Genomic DNA, 12,358 nt, shown 5'->3' with positions numbered 1-12,358 from the left:
TGAAAAAATAGTGGAAGAAATTGTTACTTACTTCTGGGGCTGAGAGGTAAACTATGCCTAGTCACTTTTTGGTCGAAACTTACTTATCATGTTTTTTCCTACTTACATTACACAAGGCACTAGGAAAGTATTGAAATGTGGATAACTGGAACGCAAGAAGTGAGCAATTTTTCCGTCTATAAACAATCATTGCATTTCAACAAAATATTGTCTTGAGAACACCTTTTCTCTTCTCCTGTGGTTAACGGTCCGTCGAAAGGCGCATCATATGAAGAGGATGCTCGAAAATACGATGTTTATGAACTGCTATCGTATGTCATGCTAAATGTGGTAAAGAGATACAAACTCTTTGTGTGTGTGTGTTTGTGTAGATGTGGTGGAGGTGGTATAATAATAATAATAATAATAATAATAATAATAGTAATAATAATAATAATAATAATAATAATAATTATTATTATTATTATTATTATTATCATCATCATCATCATCATTATAGGTATTCTGCCATTATTGGCTGGTCACTTGCCACAACCGAGAAGCTTCCATGCACCACGGTCTTCCTGTAACCTCTTCTTCTTTACGTACGATGTTTGCATTTTGATATCGTCCATTAATTTTAATCTCCTTCGGCGCTCAATCTCTTTCCTGCCACCTTAGATTGGGGTACTAAACATACTATAATACTGAATACAAATATTATCAGTGTTTAGTTAATATTAAACTAATAAGTCTTCAACGAGAAGTTTTACGGTGAAATACGTAGAATTTGACCGTTTTGTTAATTTTAGTTTCTTAGACAATACCATGTTTCCAAGAAACTACTAAAGGTTGAATCGACCATCTAACGGTTCTACCAAATATTTCAATACCCTTAGATCGTTACCTAAAGAGAAGGTGAATGTTTAACATTCCTCTGGTTTTAGAGAAATGACATTTCTTAATATTAACTTCTCCAAAGTGAGAAAATTAATATAACATCAACTGTATCGTATGTTTTTTAGTCACATATATATTTCACTATTAAGAAGAATTGAGCTAACAAAGAGGAAAATCCGTTGATTTCACAACGTAATAAAATATTTAATTATAAGTTAAATATTAGTATAGTTAATAATAATATTTAGCTATAAGTATATCAGATTAACTATTGGATTTGGAGGTTTGTGTTTGCTAGTGAGATTATTACGTTAGATATTCATTGTTATTAGTAAACAGTATTATATTGACTATCAATATTTAATTTGGCATATTCAATATTAATGAAGTGCTTGTGTACTTACTATTGGCATTGCCATACCCAACGGATAACTAATTGCGTTTCGAGAGAATGTACAGCAAATCTACATGTATCTCATAGCGTCTTCAAGATATGTGTAAAACTTATTTGAACAGATTGAAGTTCCAATCATATTATTGAATATAACTTTTCTTAATATTACGTATATGTTACATCTGATATAACTATCAACGTTTAATAAGATTAATATTTTCTAATTTTACGAAAATGTAGGATAACTGTGTCTAGAAAGCTGGAAATGATGTTGCTGGGAGTCGATGACCTAATTTGCATTACATTATTAATGTGTGTCATTTAGTTGGTCACATCTCTTATTAGACTGTAGTGTCAGGAATATTTGTTCTATTAGGGTCATCCTAGTGCGCCTGATAATATTATAATGTTTTGTCTCCGTGCATTTGTATGTTACTCCAGATAATAATTCTTGAATGAAAACATTTTTGCAATAGATAGCTAGAGCGGTTATGTCGTCCAAGTTCGTTAATAGAATCAATCCGTTAACATAGAACGATAATCTAGACTAAATTCGTTAATAAAATAAATCTGATAACTCAGAACGATTATCTCAGTTAAACTCGTTAATGGAATTAATCCTTTAACATAGAACGATTATCTCGGCTAAGTTAGTTAATGTAATCAATCCGTTAACATGGAGCGATTATCTCAGCTAAGTTTGTTAGTGGGATAAATACGTTAACATAGAACGATTACCTCGACCCAATTCGTGAATAGAATCAATTCGTTAACATAGAACGATTATTTAGACCAAGATCGTAAATAAAATAGGTCTTTTAACATAGAACGATTACCTATTTAAATTCGTTAATTGAATTAATCCGTTAATATAGAGTGATTAACTCGGTCAAGTTTGTTAATGGAATTTATCCGTTAACGTGGAGCGATTATCTTAGCAGTTGGTTAATAGAATCAATCCGATAACTAGAACGATTACCTCGGCCAAATTCGTTAATATAATCAATTCGTTAACATAGAACAATTATCTAGATCAAGTTCGTTAATAAAATAAATCTGATGACATAGAATGATTATCACAGTTAAACTCGTTAATGGAATTAATCCTTTAACATAGAGTGATTATCTCTGCCAAGTTTGTTAATGAAATCAATCCGTTAACATAGAATGATTACAACGGCCAAATTGATTAATATAGTCAATTCGTTAACATAGACCAAGTTCATTAATAAAATAAATCTGATAACATAGAACGATTATCTCAGTTAAACTCGTTATTGTAATTAATTCGTTAACAGAGATTGATTATCTCGGCCAAGTTTGTTAATGGAATCAGTTCGTTAACATAGAACAATTATCTAGACCAAGTTCGTTAATGGAATAAATCCATTAACTAGACGTGATGTCTTTTGCTATTTTATCAGAGTTTATTTATTAATTGCAAGGAATACGCAGAAATCTGAAAACATTAACTGAACGTTATTTAAAGTTAAAGATTAAGAAGTAATAATAGTTTTAGTATGTTATACCCTGTATATCATTAACTAAAGCGTATATACACATTGATCTTGCTAGTATCAAAATGGAAGCCTTGGTGGGGATATACAAGGTGTAACTAAAAGGTGGATTCCTTATGGGTAGACAAACAAAAACAGTTCATATGACCATATGTCGGGAAATGTATCGTTACAAAGTTACGGTCATTGAGCCGCCTAACGGTGTAAAATAAGTCCCATTCTCCTGGTTACTCCTTAATGTGATTGAATTTAAACCTCAATACCTCAGCTCCTAATTAAGCTAAGTATATAATTTTGATATCTGTGTATTTCTGAAGAACGACGCTTTCCACCGATATGTATTTTATGTATGTGTAGTGTACCACAGGGGACAGGGGAGGGTAATTACGTGTTTTTTCTTTTGCTTTAGGATTTTGGGGATGTCATTCCTTCCTCTTCGGGGTACACTCATAAAATCATAACACCGGAAAGCTTCGTTCTTCAAGAACATATTGGTACGAAAATTATCTTCTTAGCTTAATTGGGGGCTGAGTTATTGAGATTTGAATTCAGTCACATTACGGAGCAACCAGAATGTGACTATTTCACACCGTCAGGGTGCTTAAAGGCCGTAGCTGTGAAACGATACCATTTCCAACATATGGTCACATGAAAATGTTTGCTTGTCTACCCATGAGGAACCCACCCCTGAAATTTTGCCGTACCTTTTAGTTACATCCTGTATTTTAATATTACTTTCGTCTAGCGTGTTTTAAGACTGGTTTTGCTGCCCACGACTGACATTTTCTTTAAAAATCCATAATAATAATAATTTTTGTCGATTATCTCAAAAAGTACGCATGAGAATTAACGCTTGAGTATGTTATTTTGTTCAGCCCGATGAGATAAATATAAACAAGGAACACATAATGAGCTTTTAGATACATCATAGCATTTTCTATTTTCTCTAGTGTTTTCTTTTTTTTTCTAAATTTACATGAATAAATTTCAAAGTTAGTTATAACTTAATCAACATACAATATAGAAATATGTTGAATGTCACGTTGCGAAAACTTAATTTAAGTTTCGTTTGTTCCTCCATATACTTTTACTACGTTTTCTTGCGAATTTTCCGGTACTCAAAGACTTCACAATTGTGGTTGAAGACAGCAAAGTATGAGATGGGAAGAACACATCTGCTGGCATATAATTTGGCGAAGATGCTGGGAGATGGTGCTACATTACCTACCTGTGTTACTAGAGTATTTGAAATTCCAGCAGGTACAGCTCAGGCTGCGGCAGAATGTATTCTTTGGTTTTTACCCTTGTCCAAATGTAGTTCATTCAACTTCTGTGAAATGAGTATTTGTAGAAGCTTGGGAAGAACGGACAACCACATCACCTCTGTTGTATGCTAATGTTATGAAGTTGCAAACCTTTATCTTTTCTGCCTCCATAGATCATATTGACCTGACCTTATGCTCTTTAAGACAAAAATGTCATATGGTAAATACAAATTCACAATGATAGAGGAAGTTATGGAATGAAACTAGAAACAAGAAACTAAAGAACTCAATGAAAATTCAAACTCACGATTTTGTTTAGCACAAACGTTCCAGGTTTGAACTGGGGTCTTTTGTGCCAGGAGTATTCTTGTTGTCAGCAAAGCTAAAGTGGTCTTCTTTCTTACTAAGGAATCATTGCACATACTGAATTATCAAATAACATGAGTGCTACCTCTTTCTGCTGGTCTAGTGGCTAGCACATAAGAGTTTGGTGCATGGAATCCAATTCAACTCCTGGTTGGGGAACCTTGAAATTGGAAAGCATAACGGTTGTTTGAATTCCATCGTAACAGTAGGTTCATGTCTTACGTGTCGCTGGTGCTAAAAAAAGGTTACTACGGGGGTATCGTAAAGTATTAATTATCACCAAAAAGTTATTAATATATGATGATGAAATTTTGACAGTGTTATGTTTGGGTCTTACGTAAGTGATGTTAAGGAAATTAACTTTTAATGATTGTTATTTTTACAGGGTGTGCCAAAAGTGACCAAAGTGCAAGATGGATAAGCTTGCGCCTCGCAGTATGATAAAGTTCCTGCATTTGAACGGTTATAGTGCCAGACAAATTCATGAAGAGATGAAGGCTATGTATGGCGATGATTGTTCATCTTATGACACCACTGTAAACTAAAAAAGGAACTTCGGAACTGATTATATGTTCTTCACAGACGACCCAAGACCTGGAACACCATCCCTGACGAACGATGCAGCCACTATGAAGAAAATGGTGTGTTTAATCCTCCAAGACTGACATGCAACCATCCAAACGATTATGAATGACGCTGGTGTCAGTTGTGGTAGTGTGTGGAAAATTATCCATGATGAACTTCACATGTCTAAGTATCTACACACTGGGTTCCTAGTTTACCGAACCTTTTCAGAAGAAAACATGACGTGACCTTTCCTAACAGGTGTTGACGCTAATAGAAGACGAGGAAGAGGATTTTTCGGGCATCTGGTAAGCATGGATAAAAAGTGATATATCAGTATGATTCAGAGACCAAAACTGAGCATGCAACGGAAGCATGAAGACTCACCGCCACTTAAGCGCAAAGGTGTAAACTCAAGGGGAAAGTCGATTCTCGTGGATTAATTCTCTCAGATTACCTTGCAAAAGAACCTACCGTCACTGGAAAGTTCTTCAGCAATCTCCTGGACAAACTGCCCAACCCAGACAGCACAATGCACGTACAGTACCTGTATAGTACATGTATAATTGCACGGATGCAACATGTGCATCATCTGTATAAATGCACGCCTGTACATGTGATGCACGTATACATCACAAGTCCTATTCAACATCTTCACGTGCACAGGACATGTGCAATGCACACGCACACGTCCTGCACAAGTGATTTACACCTACTGCGCAGGTGATTTACAAGTAGCACATATTCGATTTACACGTAGCACTACAGGTGATTTACATGTAGGACAGCGGTGATTTACATATAGCACATAGGTGATTTACACGCAGTAACCAGGTGATTTACATGTAGAACAGAGATGATTTACACGTAACACACAGGTGATTTACACGCAGTACCCAGATGATTTACATGTAGGACAGAGGTGATTTACACGTAGCACATAGGTGATTTACACGCAGTACCCAGATGATTTACATGTACAACAGAGGTGATTGACACGCAGTACCCAGGTGATTTAAATGTAGGACAGAGATGATTTACACTCAGTAAACAGGGGATTTACATGTAGGACAGAGATGATTTACACGCAGTATCCAGATGACTTACATGTAGGACACATGTGATTTCCTCGTAGTGCAGAGGTGATGTAAAAGCATATTCGAGATGCAACGGAGAAAAGAGTTTATATATATGGTGCCTTACGCAGTAACACCATCTATAACACCAAATACATCACCTTCAAAGTATTTTATAAGTAACTAATAATTGTCAGTGAGAATTATACTTTTGGAGTTTATTATTTGCAACGAGCAAAGCTTTAAGTAGCATCTTTGTCATGTTTGCCAAGTAACAAATAACGCAACATATTCTGCTGTAACAGGTCACGAAAATAATTTTATAAACCTATGAACTGTCTGACAGTAGTTACAACGGTACAGTGCTGCCATCTGTTCATCTTGTATCCTAGCTCAGAGGACGGTATGAAGTTTTTACAATCATTCAGCTGTCACTCGTCGAAAAGTCTCTATAATACCGCTTGAAGGAAAAACGACACCTACCAAAAATGGAGGTTACTTTATATTGTTGATTAGAATCAGAGTAAAAGAATGAAAGTAAAACTATACACTTGCACGGTATTATGGACGTCTCATACACACGTGCAGTAGCCGTGCAAATGCACATGTGCACACAACGGCTTAAGCACCGGTAATTTAAATGTGCTTCATCTACGCAAATGCACATATGTACATGCACGGCTCAAGCATGGGTTATGTACGTGCGCTGCATCCACGCAAATGCACATGTGTACATAACGGCTTAAACACGGGTTATATAAATGTGTGCTTCATCCATGCAAATGCACATGTGCACATAACGGCTTAAGCACGGGTTTTGTATGTGTGCTTCATCCACGCAAATGAACAAGTGCACGTAACGGCTTATGCACGGGTTATATAAATGTGTGCTTTATCCCTGCAAATGCACATGTGCACATGCACGACTTAGTCACTGGTTATGTACGTGTGCATAACCCACTCAAATGCACATGTGCACATACACGAGTTATGTATGTGTGCTTCATCCACGCAAATACACGTGTACGGCTTACGCACGGGTTATGTATGTGTTCATCATCCACACAAATGCACATGTACACATGTACAGCTTATGCATGGATAGGGCACATGTGTCGTACACGTACGTGTTGTCTGGGAATGCTCTGAAAATGAAACTCCGAGCATGTTCTCGAAACGCATTTTTCTCCTAGCTGACAACTCACCAGCTCATTTATATCAAGTTGCTGTCGACAAAGCAGCTGTGTATAACTTCCAGGTATTGCAGCATCTGCCTTATTCTCCCGACCTCGCACCCAGTGACATTTTCTTGTTTTCCCAAATGGAGAATCCGTTGCGTGGTCGTCATTTTGACAATATAAATGACGTCATTCATGAGGTGGAAGAGTGGTTTAAAACAGAATGTGCAGACTTCTACAATGATTGTATTCGTCAAGTAAAGAAACGCTGGGAGAAATGTGTACATATTTGTGGTGACTACATAGAGAAGGGTTAACAATTACAAATCACAACAATCTCTGTAACATAATTTTTTACTATGATAATTAAAACTGTACTATACCCGTCGTACACCTCAACCAACTAACTATATGCTATGTTGTCTATATATATTTTAGTTGTTGTCTATTAAATTTTAGATTACATTTTAACATTTTTCACTGCAGTGTTCGTCACTATCACAGCCAGGTAATTCATGTCATCAATGTGGCCACTGTCGCATTTACAAGTAGCTGCTATACTGTAGAAAACTAGCTATGACTCAAAAGATAAGGTTCTAAGTGATTTTGAATATTCACTATATTCTTATATCTATTAGAGTTAGAAAGAGGCATTTTTCTGTTTCGTGGTAAAATATTTCAATATGTGTGTTATATAATGAAAAGGTTAACATCATAAGTATTAATATTAAAACGACACACAAAACTGTATTTAGTTAGAACATGATATAGAGAGGATGTGGCAACTGTGGGTTAAATGAATACCGAAATATGTTATCTATTCACAACTAAGTAGTTTAAGATTTCATAGTAGACTGAACAATATTAACTAAACATTTCATTCATGAGAAGAAAGCAAGTAAAAGTAACATGGAAGTCCTGTTGTTTACATCCTGTTGTTTACACCATATATATATATATATATATATATATATATATATATATATATATATATATATATATCCTACCTTATTTAGTAACTAATTATTTTCCTATGAACCGTCTTCTATATGAACTCATCTGAGCAGAACTGTTAACGTTTATAGCAAACATAAATGTTCATCTATACTTGAAGTAAAGTTCTCTTATGTTGCTTCCGAGAAAAGAGCAAACTTTTGGAGGAGACTTCTGTTTGAACACGGGTAATATCCTGGAAAGGATAATTAGCCCGTTACTGTGAAGAAGATGGAAAATTTTTGTCCATTTCACTTTTACGATAACCTTTGGGAGAAGGTTAAAACCATCAGAAGGGAAAGGAAGTCTGTCTCTGAATTGCAGGGACGTTAAACACATAATTAAAACAAGTTCTGTCAACCCCTGAATTCCGAATAAATTACGTCTTGTTCAGCATTGGAGTCCAATATGAACCTTCCTTCTTTGACTTCCGCTCTTTCCACTAACCTGTGTCTTCATCATCTTTCACTGCCATTAGTGAGTGTCCTCCACTAACTTCCCGTCTGACACACATACACACACACACACACATACTGAAACATTCATGCATTACGAGAGTTGTCGCGACTTGAGCACAGAGAAACTTTGTCAGTCGGACCGTTCAAACTAAAACTTTTGTCTATGTTACTCTTTGTCCCTCAAACCCATTACATTCCTTTCGAAATTTCTTTTTCTCAACCTCGATTTTAATCATGTATTTCTTAGTGTTTAACTTTTCTGTTTCCTACCGCTTCTTTTAACTCAGTTCTCTTCTTCGTTATTTTGTTCTATTTTCATTTTCCTTTTAATAAAATTAAACCTTGCTCACTGTTTTATGCACAATTTACTGTAATCATAAAGTATTTTCTATTTTTTCCTCCCTTTCTTCATCTCTCTCTTTCTGTCTGTTTATCGTTCTCTCTTTCCTTCTTTCACGACCTTACATTTTCATTATTTTCTTTTTCGTCATACATTACAAAGGTTTTCATTCTTTTAAACAATTTCTACTTGCTTCATTTTACTACATAAACTACTTATTTCCTATATGTTTTTAGTTTATTTAATTATTATTCTTTCCTTCTTCGTCCTTTTCGTGTACTTTATTCGAGAAACATGTGACTGGGACGTATTCCGTCGGCTGAGATTCAACTGCATTTTCATGCCAGTACACTCATAATGCGCTCATTTAATTACACAGCTTGTGAGCTAAATGACAGGGGAATGGGACACAAACTTGAGAAAACCAGAGAAAAACCTGGGAACAATTAGGCAACGAAACCAAGATTTATTGTTTATATTATACATTTTCAAGAAGTTATACGAAAATTATTTTTCATTTAAGAGCATCTGTGTAATGAAAAAATGTTATATAATGTTAATCAATCTCTTAAACGAAATTTCCCCTTAAGAAATCTCAGATCGGAAAATAAACTATTCTTTGGATTTTCCATAAGAAATGACTTAAGGCATATATTTGGATTATTAATAAAAACGTTTATTTGTGAAACAAAATGGCGTGAGTTATTTTAAAGAATTGCAAGAAAAAACTCACAGTTTTTTCACAACAATGAGTTATACCATCTTGCCTGGTTATTAATAAAGTACAGTATCTATTTATGAAATATGAACAAAATTGGAGAAAATCGTCCGAGAAGAAGTCACCCCCAAGGATAAGTTAAACCTTGTAGAATTTTCCAGGACAAATGCGTTATGCCATATTGTCAGGTTATTGATAAAGTATGTATTTATGAGATATGAACAAAATCGGGGAGTCATTTTTGAAATAATAGTCCGAAAAGAACTCATCCTAAATAAAATGCATTTTTTCTCCAGTATATAGGTCAATCCAAGTGTGGATCATTCTAATCTATATATTGTACAACTCAGTATAGAAGTAAAACATTTTGATATATAAGACAGGTAAGTGACGCCACTACTCATGAGTTCCTTTTTTCGATTATTAACCACTCGTTTAATTTATATTCATTAGCTTTCTTTCAGACCTGGCACTTTTTAGTACCCATCTGTATACTAAATTTCAGATGGATTAACTGAGTATTTTTTAAAGCAGCTAAGAACATTCTTTTATTCGTCGTTGTCTGGAAAGATTCTCCTTCCAGCCGAATCAATACTTAACCTCTTAAGTATGTAGTTGTAACCTCTTAAATTTGTTTGAAAGAAATAGAGAAAATAAAAGTGGCTGTATTTTTATTTTACCGATTGCATTAACGTTATTATCAAGTTCGGTGACCAAATTATGAGGAAATCTTTATCTGGGTATAAATATATATATGCTAACCGTATTCAGAGCTACGTGCAAACGCAAAGTGTGCTACATGTCACTCTCAGGCAATAGCAGAGGGAGCATAAATATGCCTTCAATACTTACGATTAAAACAATACCTACCACAATATGTTTCTTTTGTGTCCATATATGTTGAAAGGAAATGTACGTCTCTATCACAGGGCTATTTAAGTAAATGTATACTTGACTTTTCTGTGTAGTGAAGCCATAAGCCTTAATAACTCACTTCTTGTATACGTGGTATCCCTGAATTCAATTCTAAATTTGTCCCTTTCCTTCAGTTCCCTAGTTTCCGATTTTATACCTCTCCTTTATATTAAGGAAAAGGAACTAACTCCCATTATATATTTTTTACTGATGACTTTTATAAGAAGCCTTCCACTTTAATTTTCAGAATGAAGCTATAACGAGCAATAACTTTAAAAGATAGCAAGAAATGGTTCAGTGATACAGAATGTGCGACACAAATATAAAATCTGTGTCCACTGTTATTTCCATATTGGAACAGTAAGTATTAGAGATCTACCACTTCCGGTGTCAATGTTGAATCCCTTCGGAGACAAGAGAGAGAGAGAAAATTGTTTCTGTTAATGATTAAATGCTCGACGAGTAGGTTTTTTTATCCGTCTCTATGCATCTACTAAAAAAGAAATAGTCGAGATCTATCATTTTCGGTTTCAATATTGATTTTTTTTTTTATATACAAAGAGGTAAGAGCGACAAATTGATTCTGTTATTGATTAAAGGCTTCAAGAATAGGTTCCTTCTCCGTCTTTATGCATCTAGTGAAACCAGAAATGGTCGAAATCTATCATTTCTAATTTCAAAGTTAATTCCCGTAGAGCAAACCTATTAAGAGTTACCGAGATTTTTTTTAAAAGATTCAACTTCCGTACGAAAAAGTTATATCGATACAATCGAATGGGTAGACTTCTGGTTTCAATATTGATACATGTATAGTGAAAACGTTGAGCAACCTCTCTCTCTCTCTCTCTCTCTCTCTCTATATATATATATATATATATATATATATATATATATATATATATATATATATATAGTGAGATAGATAAATATGGATATTCATATATACAGGACGTCTAATGGCAAGGGGGGCCAAGTAATATATCGTTGGAAAGGTATTGTTAAAAGAAAGAAGATGGTACCAGTTTCGAGCCTCTACACGAACCCTGTACAAAATGGCGCTCAGTCAAAATGGCAACACAGTGTGCACTAAAGATTCTGTGGCCACCCCTAGCAATCTGAAACAGTGAATCAGATGTCAAAAGCGAACAACACGTGTCGCATCATTTCAAAAGTACAAGATATCGAGGTAAAATAAATTACCCCGTGGTTACCTTTAGGGTATGAAAAGAGTTTAATGTCAAACGTTTCAAATCGACAGATATGTCATATTGTATGACGTGCGAAGCATCTGAATAAAAAGTATTGTAATAGCACGATTGTCCAAAAATAATAATGGCGTCAAAAATATCGATCAATCATGCTTCATACTACGACATTTTACTAGTATTGAGTGCGAAATCACTACGTAACAGACACATGGAGTTTCAAATTTTACGAAATTGATTTTGTGACTATTGAGCTCAACTCTGTTAGCTATCGGAGTACGACATACTGTAGGTTTACTGTAGAAAAGTAGTTCTCAAGGTCACTGGCACTTCTGATAAACACCCTCTCTGTACAAACATTCCGTACACACAGGAACTGTAAATCCCTTTCTGTGCTTCGTGCAAAAGAGATTGCTTCTGCACCTATGTAGCCATATTGTCACGTTTACGTGTTAGTCAGCAACATCGACAGTAAAGATTTGCCTGCACG

The sequence above is a fragment of the Thermobia domestica genome, chromosome 2, assembly GCF_964235325.1.
Source record: "Thermobia domestica chromosome 2, izTheDome1.hap1.1, whole genome shotgun sequence".
NCBI classification, from domain to species: domain Eukaryota; kingdom Metazoa; phylum Arthropoda; class Insecta; order Zygentoma; family Lepismatidae; genus Thermobia; species Thermobia domestica.
This window is presented reverse-complemented; position numbering follows the sequence as displayed.